Genomic DNA, 24490 nt, shown 5'->3' on the forward strand with positions numbered 1-24490 from the left:
AATACAACCAGATTTCTGGACTCCGCAACACTGCCAGCTCCCTGCTCCCCACAACATTACCTGCTCCTTGCTCCCTACAACACTACATGCTCCCTGCGCCCTCCAATACTGACAGCCCCCTGCTCCTTCCAATACTGCCAGAACTCTGTACTCCCCAAATCAGACAGATCCCTGCCGCCTCCAATACTGCCAGATCTCTGTACTCCCCAGTACTGCCAGCGCCCTGCTGCTTACATTACCGCCACATCTCTGTGCTCCCCAATACTTCCAGCTCCCGGCTCCCTCCAATACTGCCAGATTTCTGGTCTTTCCAATACTGCCAACTCCCTGCTCCATCAAATACTGCCAGGTCTCTGTACTCCCCAATACTGTCAGCTCCCTGCCCACTCCAATACTGCCATATCTCTGTCCTCCCCAATACTGCCAGCTCCCTGCCCCCTCCAATAATGCCAGGTCTCTGTACTCACCAATACTGCCAGCTCCCTGCCCCCTCCAATACTGCCAGGTCTCTGTACTCCCCAATACTGCCAGCCCCCTGTTCGCTCAAATAATGCCAACTCCCTGCACCCTCCAACACTGCCAGCTCCCACATCCCTCCAATACTGCCCGCTCCCACCTCCCTCCAATACTGCCAGCTTCCTGTTCGCTCAAATACTGCCAACTCCCTGCACCCTCCAATACTGCCAGCTCCCACCTCCCTCCAATACTGCCAGCTCCATGTTCTCTCGGATATTGCCAGTTCTCTGTACTCCCCGATACTGCCAGTTCCCTGCTCACTCCAATACTGCCAGATCTCTGCACTCCCCGATACTGTCAGCTCCCTGCTCTCTCCAACACTGCCAGGTCCCTCTACTCCGCAATACTGCCAGCTCCCTGCTCCCTCCAATACTGCCAGATCCCTGCTCCCTCCAATACTGCCAGCTCACTGCTCTCTCCAATCCTGCCAGGTCTCTCCACTACCCAACACTGCCAGCTCCCACATCCCTCCAATACTGCCCGCTCCCACCTCCCTCCAATACTGCCAGCTTCCTGTTCGCTCAAATACTGCCAACTCCCTGCACCCTCCAATACTGCCAGCTCCCACCTCCCTCCAATACTGCCAGCTCCATGTTCTCTCGGATATTGCCAGTTCTCTGTACTCCCCGATACTGCCAGTTCCCTGCTCACTCCAATACTGCCAGATCTCTGCACTCCCCGATACTGTCAGCTCCCTGCTCTCTCCAACACTGCCAGGTCCCTCTACTCCGCAATACTGCCAGCTCCCTGCTCCCTCCAATACTGCCAGATCCCTGCTCCCTCCAATACTGTCAGCTCGCTGCTCCCTCCAATACTGCCAGATCTCTGTTCTCCCAATACTGCCATCTCCCAATAGTGATAACTCCCCGCCCCCTCCAATAATGCAAGATCTCTGTCCTCCTCAATACTGCCAGTTCCCTGCTCCCTACCATACTGACATATCTCAGTTCTCCCAATACGGCCAGCTCACTGCTCCCACCCATCCTGCCAGATCTCTGTTCTCCCAATACTGCCAGCTCCCTGCTCCCTCCAACACTATGACTCCATTCTCCCTCCAATACAACCGGATTTCTGGACTCCGCAACACTGCCAGCTCCCTGCTCCCTCCAGTAATGCCAGCTCCCTTCTCCCTCCAATACTGTCAGCTCGCTGCTCCCTCCAATCCTGCCAGGTCTCTGTACTCCACAATACTGCCAGCTCCCTGCTCCCTCCAATACTGCCAGCTCCCTGCTCCCTCCAATACTGTTAGCTCGCTGCTCCCTCCAATACTGCCAGGTCTCTGTACTGCCCAATACTGCCAGCTCCCTGCTGCATCAAATACTGCCAGCTCTGTGCTCCCACCAATAATGCCTGGTCTCTGTCCTCCCCAATGCTGCAAGCTCCCTGCTCCCTCCAATACTGCCAGCTCCCTGCTCCCTCCAATACTGTCAGCTCACTCCTCCCTCCAATACTGCCAGCTCACTTCTCCCTCCAATACTGTCAGCTCACTTCTACCTCCAATGCTGCCAGATCACTGCTCCCTCCAATGTTGCCAATCTCTGTCATCCACTATAATTCCAGCGCCCTGCTGGCTCCAATTTTGCCACATCTCTGTACTCCCCAATACTGCCAGCTCCCTGCTCGCTCCAATACTGGAGCTCACTGCTCCCTCCAATAATGCCAGCTCACTTCTCCCTCCAACACTGCCAGCTCACTTCTCCCTCCAATACTGCCAGATCTCTGTACTCCCCAATACTGCCAGCTCCCTGCTCCCTCCAATACTGCCAGGTCTCTATACTCCCCAATACTGCCAGCTCCCAGCTCCCTCCAATACTGCCAGGTCTCTGCACTCAGCAATACTGCCAGCTCCCTGCTCCATCAAATACTGCCAACTCTCTGCTCCCTCCAATAATGCCAGGTCTCTGTACTCCCCAATACTGCCAGCTCCCTGCTCCCTCCAATACTGCCAGCTCCCTGCTCCCTCCAATATTGCCAGGTCTCTGTACTCCGCAATACTGCCAGATCCCTGCTCCATTAAATACTGCCAGCTCCCTGCTCCCACCAATAATGCCAGGTCTCTGTACTCCCCAATACTGCCAGCTCCCTGCTCCCTCCAATACTGCCAGCTCCCTGCTCCCTCCATTACTGCCAGGTCTCTGTACTCCGCAATACTGCCAGCTCCCTGCTCCATCAAATACTGCCAGCACCCTGCTCCCTTCAATACTGTCAACTCACTCCTCCCTCCAATACTGTCAGCTCACTCCTCCCTCCAATACTGTCAGCTCACTCCTCCCTCCAATATTGCCAATCTCTGTACTCCGCTACAATGCCATCTCCCTGCTGGCTCCAATATTGCCACATCTCTGTACTCCCCAATACTACGAGCTCCCTGCTCGCTCCAATACTGGAGCTCACTGCTCCCTCCAATACTGCCAGCTCACTTCTCCCTCCAATACTGGAGGTCACTGCTCCCTCCAATACTGCCAGCTCACATCTCCCTCCAATACTGCCAATCTGTGTACTCCCCAATACTGCCAGCTCCCTGCTCCATCCAATACTGCCGGATCTCTGTTATACCAATACTGCCAGCTCCCTGCTCCCTCCAATACGACCAGTTCTCTGCACCCTCCAGTACTGCCAGTTCCCTGCACACTCCAATACTACCAGTTCCCTGCACATTCCAACAATGCCAGCTCCCTCCCATACTGCCAGCTTCCTGCTCCCCCCAATGCTGCCAGCTCCCTGCTCCCCACAATACTGCCATCTCCATGTTCCATCCAATGCTACTCGTTCCCTGTACCCTCCAATACTGCCAGTTCCCTGCTCCCTACATTACTGCCAGATCTCTTTAGTCCCAATACTGCCAGCTCCCTGCTCCCTCCAATACTGCCAGATCTCTGTACTCCCCAATACTGCCAACTCCCTGCTCCATCAAATACTGCAGGCTCTCTATACTCCACAATACTGCCAGCTCCCTGCTCCCTCCAATACTGCCAGATCTCTGTACTCCCCAATACTGCCAACTCCCTGCAGCCTCCAATACTGCCTGCTTCCTGTTCGCTCAAATACTGCCAAGCCCATGTTCCCTCGAATACTGCCAGATCTCTGAACTCCCCGATACTGTCAGCTGCCTGCTCCCTCCAATACTATCAGCTCCCCGCCCCCTCCAATAATGCAAGATCTCTGTCCTCCTCAATACTGCCAGTTCCCTGCTCCCTACCATACTGACATATCTCAGTTCACCCAATACGGCCAGCTCCCTGCTCCCTCCAACACTATGACTCCATTCTCCCTCCAATACAACCGGATTTCTGGACTCCGCAACACTGCCACTCCCTGCTCCCTCCAGTAATGCCAGCTCCCTTCTCCCTCCAATACTGTCAGCTCGCTGCTCCCTCCAATCCTGCCAGGTCTCTGTACTCCACAATACTGCCAGCTCCCTGCTCCCTCCAATACTGCCAGCTCCCTGCTCCCTCCAATACTGTTAGCTCGCTGCTCCCTCCAATACTGCCAGGTCTCTGTACTGCCCAATACTGCCAGCTCCCTGCTGCATCAAATACTGCCAGCTCTGTGCTCCCACCAATAATGCCTGGTCTCTGTACTCCCCAATGCTGCAAGCTCCCTGCTCCCTCCAATACTGCCAGCTCCCTGCTCCCTCCAATACTGTCAGCTCACTCCTCCCTCCAATATTGCCAATCTCTGTACTCCGCTACAATGCCATCTCCCTGCTGGCTCCAATATTGCCACATCTCTGTACTCCCCAATACTACCAGCTCCCTGCTCGCTCCAATACTGGAGCTCACTGCTCCCTCCAATACTGCCAGCTCACTTCTCCCTCCAATACTGGAGGTCACTGCTCCCTCCAATACTGCCAGCTCACATCTCCCTCCAATACTGCCAATCTGTGTACTCCCCAATACTGCCAGCTCCCTGCTCCATCCAATACTGCCGGATCTCTGTTCTACCAATACTGCCAGCTCCCTGCTCCCTCCAATACGACCAGTTCTCTGCACCCTCCAGTACTGCCAGTTCCCTGCACACTCCAATACTACCAGTTCCCTGCACATTCCAACAATGCCAGCTCCCTCCCATACTGCCAGCTTCCTGCTCCCCCCAATGCTGCCAGCTCCCTGCTCCCCCCAATACTGCCATCTCCATGTTCCATCCAATGCTACTCGTTCCCTGTACCCTCCAATACTGCCAGTTCCCTGCTCCCTACATTACTGCCAGATCTCTTTAGTCCCAATACTGCCAGCTCCCTGCTCCCTCCAATACTGCCAGATCTCTGTACTCCCCAATACTGCCAACTCCCTGCTCCATCAAATACTGCAGGCTCTCTATACTCCACAATACTGCCAGCTCCCTGCTCCCTCCAATACTGCCAGATCTCTGTACTCCCCAATACTGCCAACTCCCTGCAGCCTCCAATACTGCCTGCTTCCTGTTCGCTCAAATACTGCCAAGCCCATGTTCCCTCGAATACTGCCAGATCTCTGAACTCCCCGATACTGTCAGCTGCCTGCTCCCTCCAATACTATCAGCTCCCCGCCCCCTCCAATAATGCAAGATCTCTGTCCTCCTCAATACTGCCAGTTCCCTGCTCCCTACCATACTGACATATCTCAGTTCTCCCAATACAGCCAGCTCACTGCTCCCACCCATACTGCCAGATCTCTGTTCTCCCAATACTGCCAGCTCCCTGCTCCCTCCAACACTATGACTCCATTCTCCCTCCAATACAACCGGATTTCTGGACTCCGCAACACTGCCAGCTCCCTGCTCCCTCCAGTAATGCCAGCTCCCTTCTCCCTCCAATACTGTCAGCTCGCTGCTCCCTCCAATCCTGCCAGGTCTCTGTACTCCACAATACTGCCAGCTCCCTGCTCCCTCCAATACTGCCAGCTCCCTGCTCTCTCCAATACTGTTAGCTCGCTGCTCCCTCCAATACTGCCAGCTCCCTGCTGCATCAAATACTGCCAGCTCTGTGCTCCCACCAATAATGCCTGGTCTCTGTACTCCCCAATGCTGCAAGCTCCCTGCTCCCTCCAATACTGCCAGCTCCCTGCTCCCTCCAATACTGTCAGCTCACTTCTCCCTCCAATACTGTCAGCTCACTTCTCCCTCCAATGCTGCCAGATCACTGCTCCCTCCAATATTGCCAATCTCTGTCATCCACTATAATTCCAGCGCCCTGCTGGCTCCAATTTTGCCACATCTCTGTACTCCCCAATACTGCCAGCTCCCTGCTCCCTCCAATACTGCCAGGTCTCTATACTCCCCAATACTGCCAGCTCCCAGCTCCCTCCAATACTGCCAGGTCTCTGCACTCAGCATTACTGCCAGCTCCCTGCTCCATCAAATACTGCCAACTCTCTGCTCCCTCCAATAATGCCAGGTCTCTGTACTCCCCAATACTGCCAGATCCCTGCTCCCTCCAAGACTGCCAGCTCCCTGCTCCCTCCAATATTGCCAGGTCTCTGTACTCCGCAATACTGCCAGATCCCTGCTCCATTAAATACTGCCAGCTCCCTGCTCCCACCAATAATGCCAGGTCTCTGTACTCCCCAATACTGCCAGCTCCCTGCTCCCTCCAATACTGCCAGCTCCCTGCTCCCTCCATTACTGCCAGGTCTCTGTACTCCGCAATACTGCCAGCTCCCTGCTCCATCAAATACTGCCAGCTCCCTGCTCCCTCCAATACTGTCAACTCACTCCTCCCTCCAATACTGTCAGCTCACTCCTCCCTCCAATACTGTCAGCTCACTCCTCCCTCCAATATTGCCAATCTCTGTACTCCGCTACAATGCCATCTCCCTGCTGGCTCCAATATTGCCACATCTCTGTACTCCCCAATACTACCAGCTCCCTGCTCGCTCCAATACTGGAGCTCACTGCTCCCTCCAATACTGCCAGCTCACTTCTCCCTCCAATACTGGAGGTCACTGCTCCCTCCAATACTGCCAGCTCACATCTCCCTCCAATACTGCCAATCTGTGTACTCCCCAATACTGCCAGCTCCCTGCTCCATCCAATACTGCCGGATCTCTGTTATACCAATACTGCCAGCTCCCTGCTCCCTCCAATACTACCAGTTCCCTGCACATTCCAACAATGCCAGCTCCCTCCCATACTGCCAGCTTCCTGCTCCCCACAATGCTGCCAGCTCCCTGCTCCCCCCAATACTGCCATCTCCATGTTCCATCCAATGCTACTCGTTCCCTGTACCCTCCAATACTGCCAGTTCCCTGCTCCCTACATTACTGCCAGATCTCTTTAGTCCCAATACTGCCAGCTCCCTGCTCCCTCCAATACTGCCAGATCTCTGTACTCCCCAATACTGCCAACTCCCTGCTCCATCAAATACTGTAGGCTCTCTATACTCCACAATACTGCCAGCTCCCTGCTCCCTCCAATACTGCCAGCTCTCTGTACTCCCCAATACTGCCAACTCCCTGCAGCCTCCAATACTGCCAGCTTCCTGTTCGCTCAAATACTGCCAAGCCCATGTTCCCTCGAATACTGCCAGATCTCTGAACTCCCCGATACTGTCAGCTGCCTGCTCCCTCCAATACTATCAGCTCACTGCTCCCTCCAATACTGCCAGGTCTCTGTCCTGCCCAATACTGCCAGCTCTCTGCTCCATCAGATACTGCCAGCTCCGTGCTCCCTCCAATAATGCCAGGAATCTGTACTCCCCAATACTGCAAGCTCCCTGCTCTCTCCAATACTGCCAGCTCCCTGCTCCCTCCAATACTGTCAGCTCACTCCTCCCTCCAATAATGCCAGCTCCCTGCTCCCTCCAATACTGCCAGATCTCTGTACTCCGTAATACTACCAACTCCCTGCAGCCTCCAATACTGCCAACTTCCTGTTCGCTCCAATACTGCCAAGCCCATGTTCGCTCGAATACTGCCATATATCTGCACTCCCCGATACTGTCAGCTGCCTGCTCCCTCCAATACTGCCAGCTCACATCTCCCTCCAATACTGCCATCTCCATGTTCCATCCAATGCTACTCGTTCCCTGTACCCTCCAATACTGCCAGTTCCCTGCTCCCTACATTACTGCCAGATCTCTTAAGTCCCAATACTGCCAGCTCCCTGCTCCCTCCAATACTGCCAGATCTCTGTACTCCCCAATACTGCCAACTCCCTGCTCCATCAAATACTGCAGGCTCTCTATACTCCACAATACTGCCAGCTCCCTGCTCCCTCCAATACTGCCAGATCTCTGTACTCCCCAATACTGCCAACTCCCTGCAGCCTCCAATACTGCCAGCTTCCTGTTCGCTCAAATACTGCCAAGCCCATGTTCCCTCGAATACTGCCAGATCTCTGTACTCCCCGATACTGTCAGCTGCCTGCTCCCTCCAATACTATCAGCTCACTGCTCCCTCCAATACTGCCAGGTCTCTGTCCTGCCCAATACTGCCAGTTTTTAGTTTCGGTGACTGCAGCGTTGATAGCAACGGAGGTGCGTGAACTGGCTTACAGCTGAGAAGTCAATTTCAGCGTAAGTTTAAAAGTGAATTCCCTTTTGTTTTCGGAGGACCAGGGGACTGCTGGGTAAGGAAAAGGGTATATATTTGTGTGGTTTAGAATCTCTTTCTTTTAGTTTCGGTGACTGCAGCGTTGATAGCAACGGAGGTGCGTGAACGGGCTTACAGCTGAGAAGTCAATTTCAGCGTAAGTTTAAAAGTGAATTCCCTTTTGTTTTCGGAGGACCAGGGGACTGCTGGGTAAGGAAAAGGGTATATATTTGTGTGGTGGCTGTACCCGAGACACTACACGTGTAGTGTCTCCCACCCACCCTCCTCCTCTAACCAAAAAAAAAGGACTCTGGTGTGTTAAGGTAAACTTTTTATTTGGGAAGTTCTGTCCGTTGGATTGCTAACCTAACAAGTTTTGACTTTTTGTTTTTTTGGTTTTTCAGTAGATTTGTTGGGAATTTGGAATAGTGGGAATGGAGATTAAGGCAGTTGTATGTTCCTCCTGCAGAATGTGGGAGGTAAGGGTCGCCAAGAGTGTCCCTGCTGACTGCATCTGTGGGAAGTGCACCCAACTCCAGCTCCTCGAGAACCGCGTTAGGGAACTGGAGCTGGATGAACTTCGGATCATTCGGGAGGCGGAGGAGGTTATTGAGAGGAGTTATGGGGAGGTAGTCACACCTCAGGTAAAAGAAGTAGGTAGATGGGTTACCGTCAGGGGAAGGAGAGGGAACCAGCAGGCAGTACAGGGATCCCCTGTGGCTGTTTCCCTCAACAACAGGTATACCGTTTTGGATACTGTTGCGGGGGACGACTTACCAGGGGTAAGCAATGGGGTACAGATATCTGGCACAGAGTCTGTCCCTGTAGCTCAGAAGGGAAGGGGGAAGAGGAGCAGAATATTAGTCATTGGGGACTCCATAGTTAGGGGAACAGATAGGAGGTTCTGTGGGAACGAGAGAGACTCACGGTTGGTATGTTGCCTCCCAGGTGCCAGGGTTCGTGATGTCTCGGATCGTGTTTTTGGGATCCTTAATGGGGAGGGGGAGCAGCCCCAAGTCGTGGTCCACATAGGCACCAACGACATAGGTAGGAAGAGAGATGGGGATTTAAGACAGAAATTTAGGGAGCTAGGGTGGAAGCTTAGAGCAAGAACAAACAGAATTGTTATCTCTGGGTTGTTGCCCGTGCCACGTGATAGCGAAGCGAGGAATAGGGAGAGAGAGGAGTTGAACACGTGGCTGCAGGGATGGTGCAGGAGGGAGGGATTTGGTTTCCTGGATAATTGGGGCTCTTTCTGGGGTAGGTGGGACCTCTACAAACAGGATGGTCTTCACCTGAACCAGAGGGGTACCAATATCCTGGGGGGGGAGGTTTGCTAGTGCTCTTCGGGGGGGTTTAAACTAATTCAGCAGGGGAATGGGAACCCAAATTGTAGTGCCAGTGTACAGGATGTTGAGAGTAGTGAGGACAGGGATATGGTTACAAGGAAGCAAGAGGGCACTGGCAAGCAAGAACCTGGTTTAAAGTGTGTCTATTTCAACGCCAGGAGCATCCGGAATAAGGTGGGTGAGCTTGCAGCATGGGTTGGTACCTGGGATCTCGATGTAGTGGCCATTTCGGAGACATGGGTAGAGCAGGGGCAGGAATGGATGTTGCAGATTCCGGGATTTAGATGTTTCAGTAAGAACAGAGAAGATGGTAAAAGAGGGGGGGGTGTGTGGCATTGTTAATCAAGGAGAGTATTACAGCGACAGAAAGGACGTTTGAAGACTCGTCTACTGAGGTAGTATGGGCTGAGGTTAGAAACAGGAGAGGTGAGGTTACCCTGTTGGGAGTCTTTTATAGACCTCCGAATAGTTCCAGAGATGTAGAGGAAAGGATAGCGAAGATGATTCTCGACAGGGGTGAGAGTAACAGGGTAGTTGTTATGGGGGACTTTAACTTTCCAAATATCGACTGGAAATACTATAGTTCGAGTACTTTAGATGGGTCAGTTTTTGTCCAGTGTGTGCAGGAGGGTTTTCTGACACAGTATGTAGACAGGCCAACCAGGGGCGATGCCACATTGGATTTGGTACTGCGAAATGAACCCGGCCAGGTGTTAGATTTAGATGTAGGTGAGCACTTTGGTGACAGTGATCACAATTCGGTTAGGTTTACCTGAGCGATGGGCAGGGACAGGTATATACCGCAGGGCAAGAATTATAACTGGGGGAAAGGAAATTATGATGCGATTAGGCAAGATTTAGGATGCATAGGATGGGGAAGGAAACTGCAGGGGATGGGAACAACCGAAATGTGGAGCTTATTCAAGGAGCAGCTACTGCGTGTCCTTGATAAGTATGTACCTGTGAGGCAGGGAGGAAGTTGTCGTGCGAGGGAGCCGTGGTTTACTAAAGAAGTTGAAGCGCTTGTCAAGAGGAAGAAGAAGGCTTATGTTAGGATGAGACGTGAAGGCTCGGTTAGGGCGCTTGAGAGCTACAAGCTAGCCAGGAAGGATCTAAAGGGAGAGCTAAGGAGAGGACACGAGAAGTCATTGGTGGATCGGATCAGGGAAAACCCTAAGGCTTTCTATAGGTATATCAGGAATAAAAGAATGACTAGATTTAGATTAGGGCCAATCAAGGATAGTAGTGGGAAGTTGTGTGTGGAATCAGAGGAGATAGGGGAAGTGTTACTGACCACCTCCAGGCGCGTATCCATTGTCTCTCGAGATAAGGAGGCCCAAAAGAATAAATGAATATTTTGCGTCAGTATTTACAGTAGAGAAAGAAAATGTTGTTGAGAATACTGAGATTCAGGCTACAAGGCTAGATGGGATTGAGGTTCACAAGGAGGAGGTGTTAGCAATTTTGGAAAGTGTGAAAATAGATAAGTCCCCTGGGCCAGATGGGATTTATCCTAGGATTCTCTGGGAAGCTAGGGAGGAGATTGCAGAGCCTTTGTCCTTGATCTTTTTGTCGTCATTGTCGACAGGAATAGTGCCGGAAGACTGGAGGATTGCAAATGTTGTCCCCTTGTTCAAGAAGGGGAGTAGAGACAGCCCTGGTAATTATAGACCTGTGAGCCTCACTTCTGTTGTGGGTAAAATGTTGGAAAAGGTTATAAGAGACAGGATTTATAATCATCTTGAAAAGAATAAGTACATTAGAGATAGTCAGCACGGTTTTGTGACGGGTAGGTCGTGCCTCACAAACCTTATTGAGTTTTTCGAGAAGGTGACCAAACAGGTGGATGAGGGTAAAGCAGTGGATGTGGTGTATATGGATTTCAGTAAGGCGTTAGATAAGGTTCCCCACGGTAGGCTATTGCAGAAAATACGGAAGTATGGGGTTGAAGGTGATTTAGAGCTTTGGATCAGGAATTGGCTAGCTGAAAGAAGACAGAGGGTGGTGGTTGATGGCAAATGTTCATCCTGGAGTTTAGTTACTAGTGGTGTACCGCAAGGATCTGTTTTGGGGCCATTGCTGTTTGTCATTTTTATAAATGACCTGGAAGAGGGTGTAGAAGGGTGGGTTAGTAAATTTGCAGATGACACTAAGGTCGGTGGAGTTGTGGATAGTGCCGAAGGATGTTGTAGGGTACAGAGAGACATAGATAGGCTGCAGAGCTGGGCTGAGAGATGGCAAATGGAGTTTAATGCGGAAAAGTGTGAGGTGATTCACTTTGGAAGGAGTAACAGGAATGCAGAGTACTGGGCTAATGGGAAGATTCTTGTTAGTGTAGATGAGCAGAGAGATCTTGGTGTCCAGGTGCATAAATCCCTGAAGGTTGCTAACCAGGTTAATAGGGCTGTCAAGAAGGCATATGGTGTGTTAGCTTTTATTAGTAGTGGGGTCGAGTTTCGGAGCCACGAGGTCATGCTGCAGCTGTACAAGACTCTGGTAAGACCGCACCTGGAGTATTGTGTGCAGTTCTGGTCACCGCATTATAGAAAGGATGTGGAAGCTATGGAAAGGGTGCAGAGGAGATTTACTAGGATGTTGCCTGGTATGGAGGGAAGGTCTTACGAGGAAAGGCTGAGGGACTTGAGGTTGTTTTCGTTGGAGAGAAGGAGGAGGAGAGGTGACTTAATAGAGACATATAAGATAATCAGAGGGTTAGATAGGGTGGATAGTGAGCGTCTTTTTCTTCGGATGGTGATGGCAAACACGAGGGGACATAGCTTCAAGTTGAGGGGTGATAGATATAGGACAGATGTGAGAGGTAGTTTCTTTACTCAGAGAGTAGTAAGGGCGTGGAATGCCCTGCCTGCAGCAGTAGTAGATTCGCCAACTTTAAGGGCATTTAAGTGGACATTGGATAGACACATGGATGAAAATGGAATAGTGTAGGTCAGATGGTTTCACAGCTCGGCGCAACATCGAGGGCCGAAGGGCCTGTACTGCGCTGTAATATTCTAATATTCTAAAAAAGCTCCCTGCTCCATCAGATACTGCCAGCTCCGTGCTCCCTCCAATAATGCCAGGAATCTGCTCTCTCCAATACTGCCAGCTCCCTGCTCTCTCCAATACTGCCAGCTCCCTGCTCCCTCCAATACTGCCAGCTCCCTGCTCCCTCCAATACAGTCAGCTCACTCCTCCCTCCAATAATGCCAGCTCCCTGCTCCCTCCAATACTGCCATATCTCTGCACTCCCCGATACTGTCAGCTGCCTGCTCCCTCCAATACTGTCAGCTCACTTCTCCCTCCAATACTGCCAGATCACTGCTCCCTCCAATATTGCCAATCTCTGTACTCCGCTATAATGCCAGCTCCCTGCTCGCTCCAATATTGCCACATCTCTGTACTCCCCAATACTGCCAGCTCCCAGCTCGCTCCAATACTGGTGCTCACTGCTCCCTCCAATACTGGCAGCTCACTTCTCCCTCCAATACTGGAGGTCACTGCTCGCTCCAATACTGCCAGCTCCATGCTCCATCCAATACTGCCAGATCTCTGTACACCCCAATACTGCCAGCTCCATGTTCCATCCAATACAGCAAACTCGCTGCACCGTTAAATACTGCCTTCTCAGTGCACCCTCCAATATTTCTGATTCCCTGCACCCCCCAATACTGCCAGTTCACTGCTCCCTACAATGTTGCCAGATCTCTTTACTCCCAGTACTGCCAGCTCCCTGCTCCCTCCCATACTGTCAGATCTCTGTACTCCCCAATACTGCCAGATCCCTGCTCCGTCCAATTCTGCCAGATCTCTGTTCTCCCAATACAGCAAGCTCCCTGCTCACTCCAATACGACCAGTTCTCTGCACCCTCCTGTACTGCCAGTTCCCTGCAACCTCCAATACCACCAGTTCCTTGCACCTTCCAATACTGCCTGCTCCCTCCCATACTGCCAGCTTCCTGCGCCCCGCAATGCTGTCAGCTCCCTGCTCCCTCCAAATCTGCCAGGTCTCTGTACTCCGCAATACTGCCAGCTCCCTGCTCCCTCCAATACTGCCAGCTCTATGCTCCCTCCAATACTGCCAGCTCTCTGCTCCCTCCAATACTGCCAGCTCCCTGCTCCCTCCAATACTGCCAGCTCCCTGCTCCCTCCAATACTATCAGCTCGCTGCTCCCTCCAAAACTGCCAGGTCTCTGTGCTGCCCAATACTGCCAGCTCACTGCTCCATCAAATACTGCCAGCTCCGTGCTCCCTCCAATACTGCCAGCTCCCTGCTCCCTCCAATACTGCCAGCTCCCTGCTCCCTCCAATACTGCCAGCTCCCTGCTCCCTCCAATACTGCCAGCTCCCTGCTCCCTCCAATACTGCCAGCTCCCTGCTCCCTCCAATACTGCCAGCTCCCTGCTCCCTCCAATACTGCCAGCTCGCTGCCCACTCCCATGCTGCCAGCTCACTTCTCCCTCAAATACTGCCAGATCACAGCTCCCTCCAATATTGCCAATCTCTGTACTCCGCTATAATGCCAGCTACCTGCTGGCTCCAATATTGCCACATCTCTGTACTCCCCAATACTGCCAGCTCCCTGCTCCCTCCAATACTGGAGCTCACTGCTCACTCCAATACTGCCAGCTCACGTCTCCCTCCAACACTGGAGGTCACTGCTCCCTCCAATACTGCCAGCTCAATTCTCCCTCTAATTCTGCCAATCTCTGTACTCCCCAATACTGCCAGCTCCCTGCTCCATCCAATACTGCCAGATCTCTGTTCTCCCAATACTGCCAGCTTCGTGCTCCCCCCAATCCTGCCAGTTCCCTGCTCCCCCCAGTACTGCCATCTCCATGTTCCATCCAATACTACTCGTTCCCTGCAACCTCCTGTACTGCCAGTTCCCTGCTCCCTACAATACTGCCAGATCTCTTTACTCCCAATACGGCCAGCTCCCTGCTCCCTCCAATACTGCCTGATCTCTGTACTCCCCAATCCTGCCAGCTCCCTGCTCCCTCCAATTCTGCCAGATCTCTGCACACCCCAATACTGCCAGCTCCCTGCCCCATCCAATACTGCCATCTCCCTGCTCCCTCCAATAGTGTCAGCCCCCTGCCCCCTCCCAATACTGCCAGCTCCCTGCTCCCTCCAACACTACGACTCCATTCTCCCTCCAAAACAACCAGATTTCTGGACTCCGCAACACTGCCAGCTCCCTGCTCCCTCCAGTAATGCCAGCTCCCTGCCCCCTCCAACATTATGACCCAATGCTCCATCCATTACTGCCAGCTCCCTGCTCCCTCCAATACAGCCAGATTTCCGGACTCTGCAATACTGCCAGCTCCCTGCTCCCTCCAATAATGCCAGCTCCCTGCTGCCCACAACACTACTTGCTCCCTGCTCCATCCAATACTGCCAAATCCCAGCTCCCTCCAAAACTGCCAGCTCAGCTGCTCCCTCCAGTAATGCCAGCTCCCTGCTCCCTCCAACACTACGACCCAATGCTCCATCCAATACTGCCAGCTCCCTGCACCCTCCAATACAGCCAGATTTCTGGACTCCGCAATACTGCCAGCTCCCTGCTCCCTCCAATAATGCCAGCTCCCTGCTGCCCACAACACTACCTGCGCCCTTCTCCATCCAATACTGCCAGCTCCCTGCTCCCTCCAATACTGCCAGCTCCCTGCTCCCTCCAATACTGCCAGCTCCGTGCTCCCTCCAACAATACCTGCTCTCTGCTCCCTCCAATACTGACAGCTCCCTGCTGCCTCCAATAATGCCCGATCCCTGCTACCTCCAATACTGCCAGATCTCTGCACTCCCCAATACTGCCTACTCCCTGCTCCATCAAATACTGCCAGATCTCTATACTCCCCAATACTGCCAGCTCCCTGCTCCCTCCAATACTGTCAGATCTCCGTACTCCCCAATGCTGCCAATTCCCTGCAGCCTCCAATACTGCCAGCTTCCTGTTCGCTCAAGTACTGCCAGCTCCCACCTCCCTCCAATACTGCCAGCTCCATGTTCCCTCGAATACTGCCAGATCTCTGTACTCCCCGATACTGCCAGCTCCCTGCTCCATCAAATACTGCCAGCTCCCTGTTCCTCCAATAATGCCAGGTCTCTGTACTCCCCAATACTGCCTGCTAGCTGCTCCCTCCAATACTGCCAGCTAGCTGCTCCCTCCAATACTGCCAGCTAGCTGCTCCCTCCAATACTGTCAGCTCGCTGCTTCCTCCAACACTGCCAGGTCTCTGTCCTGCCCAATACTGCCAGCTCCCTGCTCCATCAAATACTGCCAGATCCGTGCTCCCTCCAATCATGCCTGGTCTCTGTACTTCCAAATACTGCCAGCTCCCTGCTCCCTCCAATACTGCCAGCTCCCTGCTCCCTCCAATACTGCCAGCTCCCTGCTCCCTCCAATACTGACAGCTCACTCCTCCCTCCAATACTGCCAGCTCCCTGCTCCCTCCAATACTGTCAGCACACTTCTCCCTCCAATACTGCCAGATCACTGCTCCCTCCAATATTGCCAATCTCTGTACTCCGCTATAATGCCAGCTCCCTGCTCGCTCCAATATTGCCACATCTCTGTTCTCCCCAATACTGCCAGCTCCCTGCTCGCTCCAATACTGGAGCTCACTGCTCCCTCCAATACTGCCAGCTCACTTCTCCCTCCAATACTGGAGATCACTGCTCGCTCCAAGACTGCCAGCTCACTTCTTCCTCCAATACTGCCAGATCTCTGTGCTCCCCAATACTGCCAGCTCCATTCTCCAACCAATACTGCCAGATCTCTGTACTCCCCAATACTGCCAGCTCCATGCTCCCTCCAATACTGTCAGATCTCTGTTCTCCCAATACTGCCAGCTCCCTCCTATACTGCCAGCTTCCTCCACCCCGCAATGCTGCCAGCTCCATGTTCCATCCAATACTGCAAACTCGCTGCACCGTTCAATACTGCCTTCACCCTGCACCCTCCAATACTACTCGTTCCCTGAACCCTCCAAGACTGCCAGTTCCCTGCTCCCGCCAATACTGCCAGATCTCTTTACTCCCAATACTGCCAGCTCCCTGCTCCCTCCCATACTGTCAGATCTCTGTACTCCCCAATACTGCCAGCTCCCTGCTCCCTCCAATACTGCCAGATCAATGTACTCCCCAATACTGCCAGCTCCATGCTCCCTCCAATACTGCCAGATCTCTGTTTTCCCAATACTGCCAGCTCCCTGCTCCCTCCAATAATACCAGTTATCTGCACCCTCCAGTACTGCCAGTTCCCTGCACCTTCCAATACTGCCAGCTCCCTCCCATACTGCCAGCTTCCTGCGCCCCGCAATGTTGTCAGCTCCCTGTTCCCTCCAATACTGCCAGATCTCTGTACTCCCCAATACTGCCAGCTCCATGCTCCATCCAATACTGCCAGATCTCTGTACTCCCCAATACTGCCAGCTCCATGCTCCCTCCAATACTGCCAGATCTCTGTTCTCCCAATACTGCCAGCTCCCTGCTCCCTCCAATACTACCAGTTCCCTGCACCCTCCAGTACTGCCAGTTCCCTGCACCCTCCAATACTACCAGTTCCCTGCACCTTCCAATATTGCCAGCTCCCTCCCATACTGCCTGCTTCCTGCTCCCCCCAATACTGCCATCTCCATGTTCCATCCAATACTGCAAACTCGCTGCACCGTTCAATACTGCCTTCTCCCTGCACCCTCCAATACTACTCGTTCCCTGCACCCTCCAATACTGCCAGTTCCCTGCTCCCTACAATACTGCCAGATCTCTTTACTCCCAATCCTGCCAGCTCCCTGCTCCCTCCCATACTGTCAGATCGCTGTGCTCCCCAATACTGCCAGCTCCCTGCTCCCTCCAATACTGCCAGATCTCTGTACTCCCCAATACTGTCAGCTCCCTGCCCGCTCCAATACTGCCATCTCCCTGCTCTCTCCAATTGTGTCAGCTCCCTGCCCCCTCCAATGCTGCCAGCTCCCAGGTCCCTCCAAAACTGCCATCTCCCTCCTCCTTCCAATAGTGACAACTCCCTGCCCCCTCCAATAATGCAAGATCTCAGTACACCCCAATACAGCCAGCTCCCTGCTCCCTCCAATACTGCCAGATATCTGTACTCCCCAATACTACCAGCTCCCTGCTCCCTCCAGTAATGCCAGCTCGCTGCTCACTCCAACACTACGACTCCATTCCCCCTCCAATACAACCAGATTTCTGGACTCCGCAACACTGCCAGCTCCTTGCTCCCTCCAGTAATGCCAGCTCCCTGCTCCCTCCAATACAGCCAGATTTCTGGACACCGCAATACTGCCAGCTCCCTGCTCCCTCCAATAATGCCAGCTCCCTGCTCCCCCCAACATTACCTCTCCCTGCTCCATCCAATACGGCCAAATCCCAGCTCCCTCCAATACTGCCAGCTCCCTGCTTCATCCAATAGTGCCAGCTCCTTGCTCCCTATAACACTACATGCTCCCTGCGCCCTCCAATACTGCCAGCTCCCTGCTCCATCCAATACTGCCAGCCCCCTGCTCCTTCCAATACTTCCAGAACTCTGTACTCCCCAATACTGACAGCTCCCTGCCGCCTCCAATAATGCCAGATCCCTGCTCCCTCCAATACTGCCAGATCTCTGTACTCCCCAATACTGCCAGCTCCCTGCTCCTTCCATTACCGCCACATCTCTGTACTCCCCAATACTGCCAGCTCCCTGCTCCCTCCAATACTGCCAGATCTCTGGACTCTCCAATACTGCCAACTCCCTGCTCCATCAAATACTGCCAGGTCTCTGTCCTCCCCAATACTGTCAGCTCCCTGCCCCCTCCAATACTGTCAGGTCTCTGCACACCCCAACACTGCCAGCTCCCTGCCCCCTCCAATAATGCCAGGTCTCTGTACTCACCAATGCTGCCATCTCCCTGCCCCCTCCAATACTGCCAGGTCTCTGCACTCCCCAATACTGCCAGGCCCCTGTTCGCACAAATAATGCCAACTCCCTGCACCCTCCAATACTGCCAGCTCCTACATCCCTCCAATGCTGCCAGCTCGCTATTCCCTCCAATACTGCCAGCTTCCAGTTCGCACAAATACTGCCAACTCCCTGCACCCTCCAATACTGCCAGCTCCTACATCCCTCCAATGCTGCCAGCTCGCTCCTCCCTCCAATACTGCCAGCTTCCTGTTCGCACAAATACTGCCAACTACCTGCACCCTCCAATACTGCCAGATCCCACCTCCCTCCAATACTGCCAGCTCCATGTTCCCTCGAATATTGCCAGTTCTCTGTATTCCCCGATACTGTCAGTTCCCTGCTCATGCCAATACTGCCAGATATCTGCACTGCCCGATACTGTCAGCTCCCTGCTCTCTCCAATACTGCCAGGTCTCTCTACTCCCCAATACTGCCAGCTCCCTGCTCAATCTAATACTGCCAGATCCCTGCTCCCTCGAATACTGCCAGCTCCCTGCTCCCTCCAATACTGCCAGCTCCCTGCTCCCTCCAATACTGCCAGCTCCCTGCTCCCTCCAATACTGCCAGCTCCCTGCTCCCTCCAATACTGCCAGCTCCCTGCTCCCTCCAATACTGCCAGCTCCCTGCTCCCTCCAATACTGCCAGCTCCCTGCTCCATCCAATACTGCCAGCTCCCTGCTCCCTCCAATACTGCCAGCTCCCTGCTCCCTCCAATACTGCCAGCTCCCTGCTCCCTCCAATACTGCCAGCTCCCTGCTCCCTCCAATACTGCCAGCTCTCTGTTCTCCCAATACTGCCAGCTTCGTGCTCCCCCCAATCCTGCCAGTTCCCTGCTCCCCCCAGTACTGCCATCTCTATGTTCCATCCAATACTACTCGTTCCCTGCAACCTCCTATACTGCCAGTTCCCTGCTCCCTACAATACTGCCAGATCTCTTTACTCCCAATACGGCCTGCTCCCTGCTCCCTCCAATACTGCCAGATCTCTGCACTCCCCAATCCTGCCAGCTCCCTGCTCCCTCCAATACTGCCAGATCTCTGCACACCCCAATACTGCCAGCTCCCTGCCCCATCCAATACTGCCATCTCCCTGCTCCCTCCAATAGTGTCAGCCCCCTGCCCCCTCCCAATACTGCCAGCTCCCTGCTCCCTCCAACACTACGACTCCATTCTCCCTCCAAAACAACCAGATTTCTGGACTCCGCAACACTGCCAGCTCCCTGCTCCCTCCAGTAATGCCAGCTCCCTGCCCCCTCCAACACTACGACCCAATGCTCCATCCATTACTGCCAGCTCCCTGCTCCCTCCAATACAGCCAGATTTCCGGACTCTGCAATACTGCCAGCTCCCTGCTCCCTCCAATAATGCCAGCTCCCTGCTGCCCACAACACTACTTGCTCCCTGCTCCATCCAATACTGCCAAATCCCAGCTCCCTCCAAAACTGCCAGCTCCCTGCTCCCTCCAGTAATGCCAGCTCCCTGCTCCCTCCAATGGAGCCAGATTTCTGGACTCCGCAATACTGCCAGCTCCCTGCTCCCTCCAATAATGCCAGCTCCCTGCTTCCCACAACACTACCTGCGCCCTTCTCCATCCAATACTGCCAAATCCCAGCTCCCTCCAATACTGCCAGCTCCCTGCTCCCTCCAATACTGCCAGCTCCCTGCTCCCTCCAACAATACCTGCTCTCTGCTCCCTCCAATACTGACAGCTCCCTGCTGCCTCCAATAATGCCCGATCCCTGCTACCTCCAATACTGCCAGATCTCTGCACTCCCCAATACTGCCTACTCCCTGCTCCCTCCAATACTGCCAGATCTCCGTACTCCCCAATGCTGCCAATTCCCTGCAGCCTCCAATACTGCCAGCTTCCTGTTCGCTCAAGTACTGCCAGCTCCCACCTCCCTCCAATACTGCCAGCTCCATGTTCCCTCGAATACTGCCAGATCTCTGTACTCCCCGATACTGTCAGCTCCGTGCTCCATCAAATACTGCCAGCTCCCTGTTCCTCCAATAATGCCAGGTCTCTGTACTCCCCAATACTGCCAGCTCCCTGCTCCCTCCAATAATACCAGTTATCTGCACCCTCCAGTACTGCCAGTTCCCTGCACCTTCCAATACTGCCAGCTCCCTCCCATACTGCCAGCTTCCTGCGCCCCGCAATGCTGTCAGCTCCCTGTTCCCTCCAATACTGCCAGATCTCTGTACTCCCCAATACTGCCAGCTCCATGCTCCATCCAATACTGCCAGATCTCTGTACTCCCCAATACTGCCAGCTCCATGCTCCCTCCAATACTGCCAGATCTCTGTTCTCCCAATACTGCCAGCTCCCTGCACCCTCCAGTACTGCCAGTTCCCTGCACCCTCCAGTACTGCCAGTTCCCTGCACCCTCCAATACTACCAGTTCCCTGCACCTTCCAATATCGCCAGCCTCCTCCCATACTGCCTGCTTCCTGCTACCCCCAATACTGCCATCTCCATGTTCCATCCAATACTGCAAACTCGCTGCACCGTTCAATACTGCCTTCTCCCTGCACCCTCCAATACTACTCGTTCCCTGCACCCTCCAATACTGCCAGTTCCCTGCTCCCTACAATACTGCCAGATCTCTTTACTCCCAATCCTGCCAGCTCCCTGCTCCCTCCCATACTGTCAGATCGCTGTGCTCCCCAATACTGCCAGCTCCCTGCTCCCTCCAATACTGCCAGATCTCTGTACTCCCCAATACTGTCAGCTCCCTGCCCGCTCCAATACTGCCATCTCCCTGCTCTCTCCAATTGTGTCAGCTCCCTGCCCCCTCCAATGCTGCCAGCTCCCAGGTCCCTCCAAAACTGCCATCTCCCTCCTCCTTCCAATAGTGACAACTCCCTGCCCCCTCCAATAATGCAAGATCTCAGTACACCCCAATACAGCCAGCTCCCTGCTCCCTCCAATACTGCCAGACATCTGTACTCCCCAATACTACCAGCTCCCTGCTCCCTCCAGTAATGCCAGCTCGCTGCTCACTCCAACACTACGACTCCATTCCCCCTCCAATACAACCAGATTTCTGGACTCCGCAACACTGCCAGCTCCTTGCTCCCTCCAGTAATGCCAGCTCCTTGCTCCCTCCAATACAGCCAGATTTCTGGACACCGCAATACTGCCAGCTCCCTGCTCCCTCCAATAATGCCAGCTCCCTGCTCCCCCCAACATTACCTCTCCCTGCTCCATCCAATACGGCCAAATCCTAGCTCCCTCCAATACTGCCAGCTCCCTGCTTCATCCAATAGTGCCAGCTCCTTGCTCCCTATAACACTACATGCTCCCTGCGCCCTCCAATACTGCCAGCTCCCTGCTCCATCCAATACTGCCAGCCCCCTGCTCCTTCCAATACTTCCAGAACTCTGTACTCCCCAATACTGACAGCTCCCTGCCGCCTCCAATAATGCCAGATCCCTGCTCCCTCCAATACTGCCAGATCTCTGTACTCCCCAATACTGCCAGCTCCCTGCTCCTTCCATTACTGCCACATCTCTGTACTCCCCAATACTGCCAGCTCCCTGCTCCCTCCAATACTGCCAGATCTCTGGACTCTCCAATACTGCCAACTCCCTGCTCCATCAAATACTGCCAGGTCTCTGTACTCCCCAATACCGTCAGCTCCCTGCCCCCTCCAATACTGCCAGGTCTCTGCACACCCCAACACTGCCAGCTCCCTGCCCCCTCCAATAATGCCAGGTCTCTGTACTCACCAATGCTGCCAGCTCCCTGCCCCCTCCAATACTGCCAGGTCTCTGCACTCCCCAATACTGCCAGCCCCCTGTTCGCACAAATAATGCCAACTCACTGCACCCTCCAATACTGCCAGCTCCTACATCCCTCCAATGCTGCCAGCTCGCTCCTCCCTCCAATACTGCCAGCTTCCTGTTCGCACAAATACTGCCAACTCCCTGCACCCTCCAATACTGCCAGATCCCACCTCCCTCCAATGCTGCCAGCTCCATGTTCCCTCGAATATTGCCAGTTCTCTGTATTCCCCGATACTTTCAGTTCCCTGCTCATGCCAATACTGCCAGATCTCTGCACTCCCCGATACTGTCAGCTCCCTGCTCTCTCCAATACTGCCAGGTCTCTCTACTCCCCAATACTGCCAGCAACCTGCTCAACCTAATACTGCCAGATCCCTGCTCCCTCGACTACTGCCAGCTCCCTGCTCTCTTCAATACTGCCAGGTCTCTCTACTCCCCAATACTGCCAGCTCCCTGCTCCCTCCAATACTGCCAGCTCCCTGCTCCCTCCAATACTGCCAGCTCCCTGCTCCCTCCAATACTGCCAGCTCCCTGCTCCCTTCAATACTGCCAGCTCCCTGCTCCCTCCAATACTGCCACCTCCCTGCTCCCTCCAATACTGCCAGCTCCCAGCTCCCTCCAATACTGCCAGCTCCCTGCTCCCTCCAATACTGCCAAATCCCTGCTCCCTCCAATACTGCCAGCTCCCTGCTCCCTCCAATACTGCCAGCTCCCTGCTCCCTCCAATACTGCCAGCTCCCTGCTCCCTCCAATACTGCCAGCTCCCTGCTCCCTCCAATACTGCCAGCTCCCTGCTCCCTCCAATACTGCCAGCTCCCTGCCCCCTCCAATAATGCCAGCTCCCTGCCCCCTCCAATAATGCCAGGTCTCTGTACTCACCAATGCTGCCAGCTCCCTGCCCCCTCCAATACTGCCAGGTCTCTGCACTCCCCAATACTGCCAGCCCCCTGTTCGCACAAATAATGCCAACTCACTGCACCCTCCAATACTGCCAGCTCCTACATCCCTCCAATGCTGCCAGCTCGCTCCTCCCTCCAATACTGCCAGCTTCCTGTTCGCACAAATACTGCCAACTACCTGCACCCTCCAATACTGCCAGATCCCACCTCCCTCCAATACTGCCAGCTCCATGTTCCCTCGAATATTGCCAGTTCTCTGTATTCCCCGATACTGTCAGTTCCCTGCTCATGCCAATACTGCCAGATATCTGCACTCTCCGATACTGTCAGCTCCCTGCTCTCTCCAATACTGCCAGGTCTCTCTACTCCCCAATACTGCCAGCTCCCTGCTCAATCTAATACTGCCAGATCCCTGCTCCCTCGAATACTGCCAGCTCCCTGCTCCCTCCAATACTGCCAGCTCCCTGCTCCCTCCAATACTGCCAGCTCCCTGCTCCCTCCAATACTGCCAGCTCCCTGCTCCCTCCAATACTGCCAGCTCCCTGCTCCCTCCAATACTGCCAGCTCCCTGCTCCCTCCAATACTGCCAGCTCCCTGCTCCATCCAATACTGCCAGCTCCCTGCTCCCTCCAATACTGCCAGCTCCCTGCTCCCTCCAATACTGCCAGCTCCCTGCTCCCTCCAATACTGCCAGCTCCCTGCTCCCTCCAATACTGCCAGCTCTCTGTTCTCCCAATACTGCCAGCTTCGTGCTCCCCCCAATCCTGCCAGTTCCCTGCTCCCCCCAGTACTGCCATCTCTATGTTCCATCCAATACTACTCGTTCCCTGCAACCTCCTATACTGCCAGTTCCCTGCTCCCTACAATACTGCCAGATCTCTTTACTCCCAATACGGCCTGCTCCCTGCTCCCTCCAATACTGCCAGATCTCTGCACTCCCCAATCCTGCCAGCTCCCTGCTCCCTCCAATACTGCCAGATCTCTGCACACCCCAATACTGCCAGCTCCCTGCCCCATCCAATACTGCCATCTCCCTGCTCCCTCCAATAGTGTCAGCCCCCTGCCCCCTCCCAATACTGCCAGCTCCCTGCTCCCTCCAACACTACGACTCCATTCTCCCTCCAAAACAACCAGATTTCTGGACTCCGCAACACTGCCAGCTCCCTGCTCCCTCCAGTAATGCCAGCTCCCTGCCCCCTCCAACACTACGACCCAATGCTCCATCCATTACTGCCAGCTCCCTGCTCCCTCCAATACAGCCAGATTTCCGGACTCTGCAATACTGCCAGCTCCCTGCTCCCTCCAATAATGCCAGCTCCCTGCTGCCCACAACACTACTTGCTCCCTGCTCCATCCAATACTGCCAAATCCCAGCTCCCTCCAAAACTGCCAGCTCCCTGCTCCCTCCAGTAATGCCAGCTCCCTGCTCCCTCCAATGGAGCCAGATTTCTGGACTCCGCAATACTGC

Source organism: Heterodontus francisci, chromosome 1 (genome assembly GCF_036365525.1).
Source record: "Heterodontus francisci isolate sHetFra1 chromosome 1, sHetFra1.hap1, whole genome shotgun sequence".
Lineage (NCBI taxonomy): Eukaryota > Metazoa > Chordata > Chondrichthyes > Heterodontiformes > Heterodontidae > Heterodontus > Heterodontus francisci.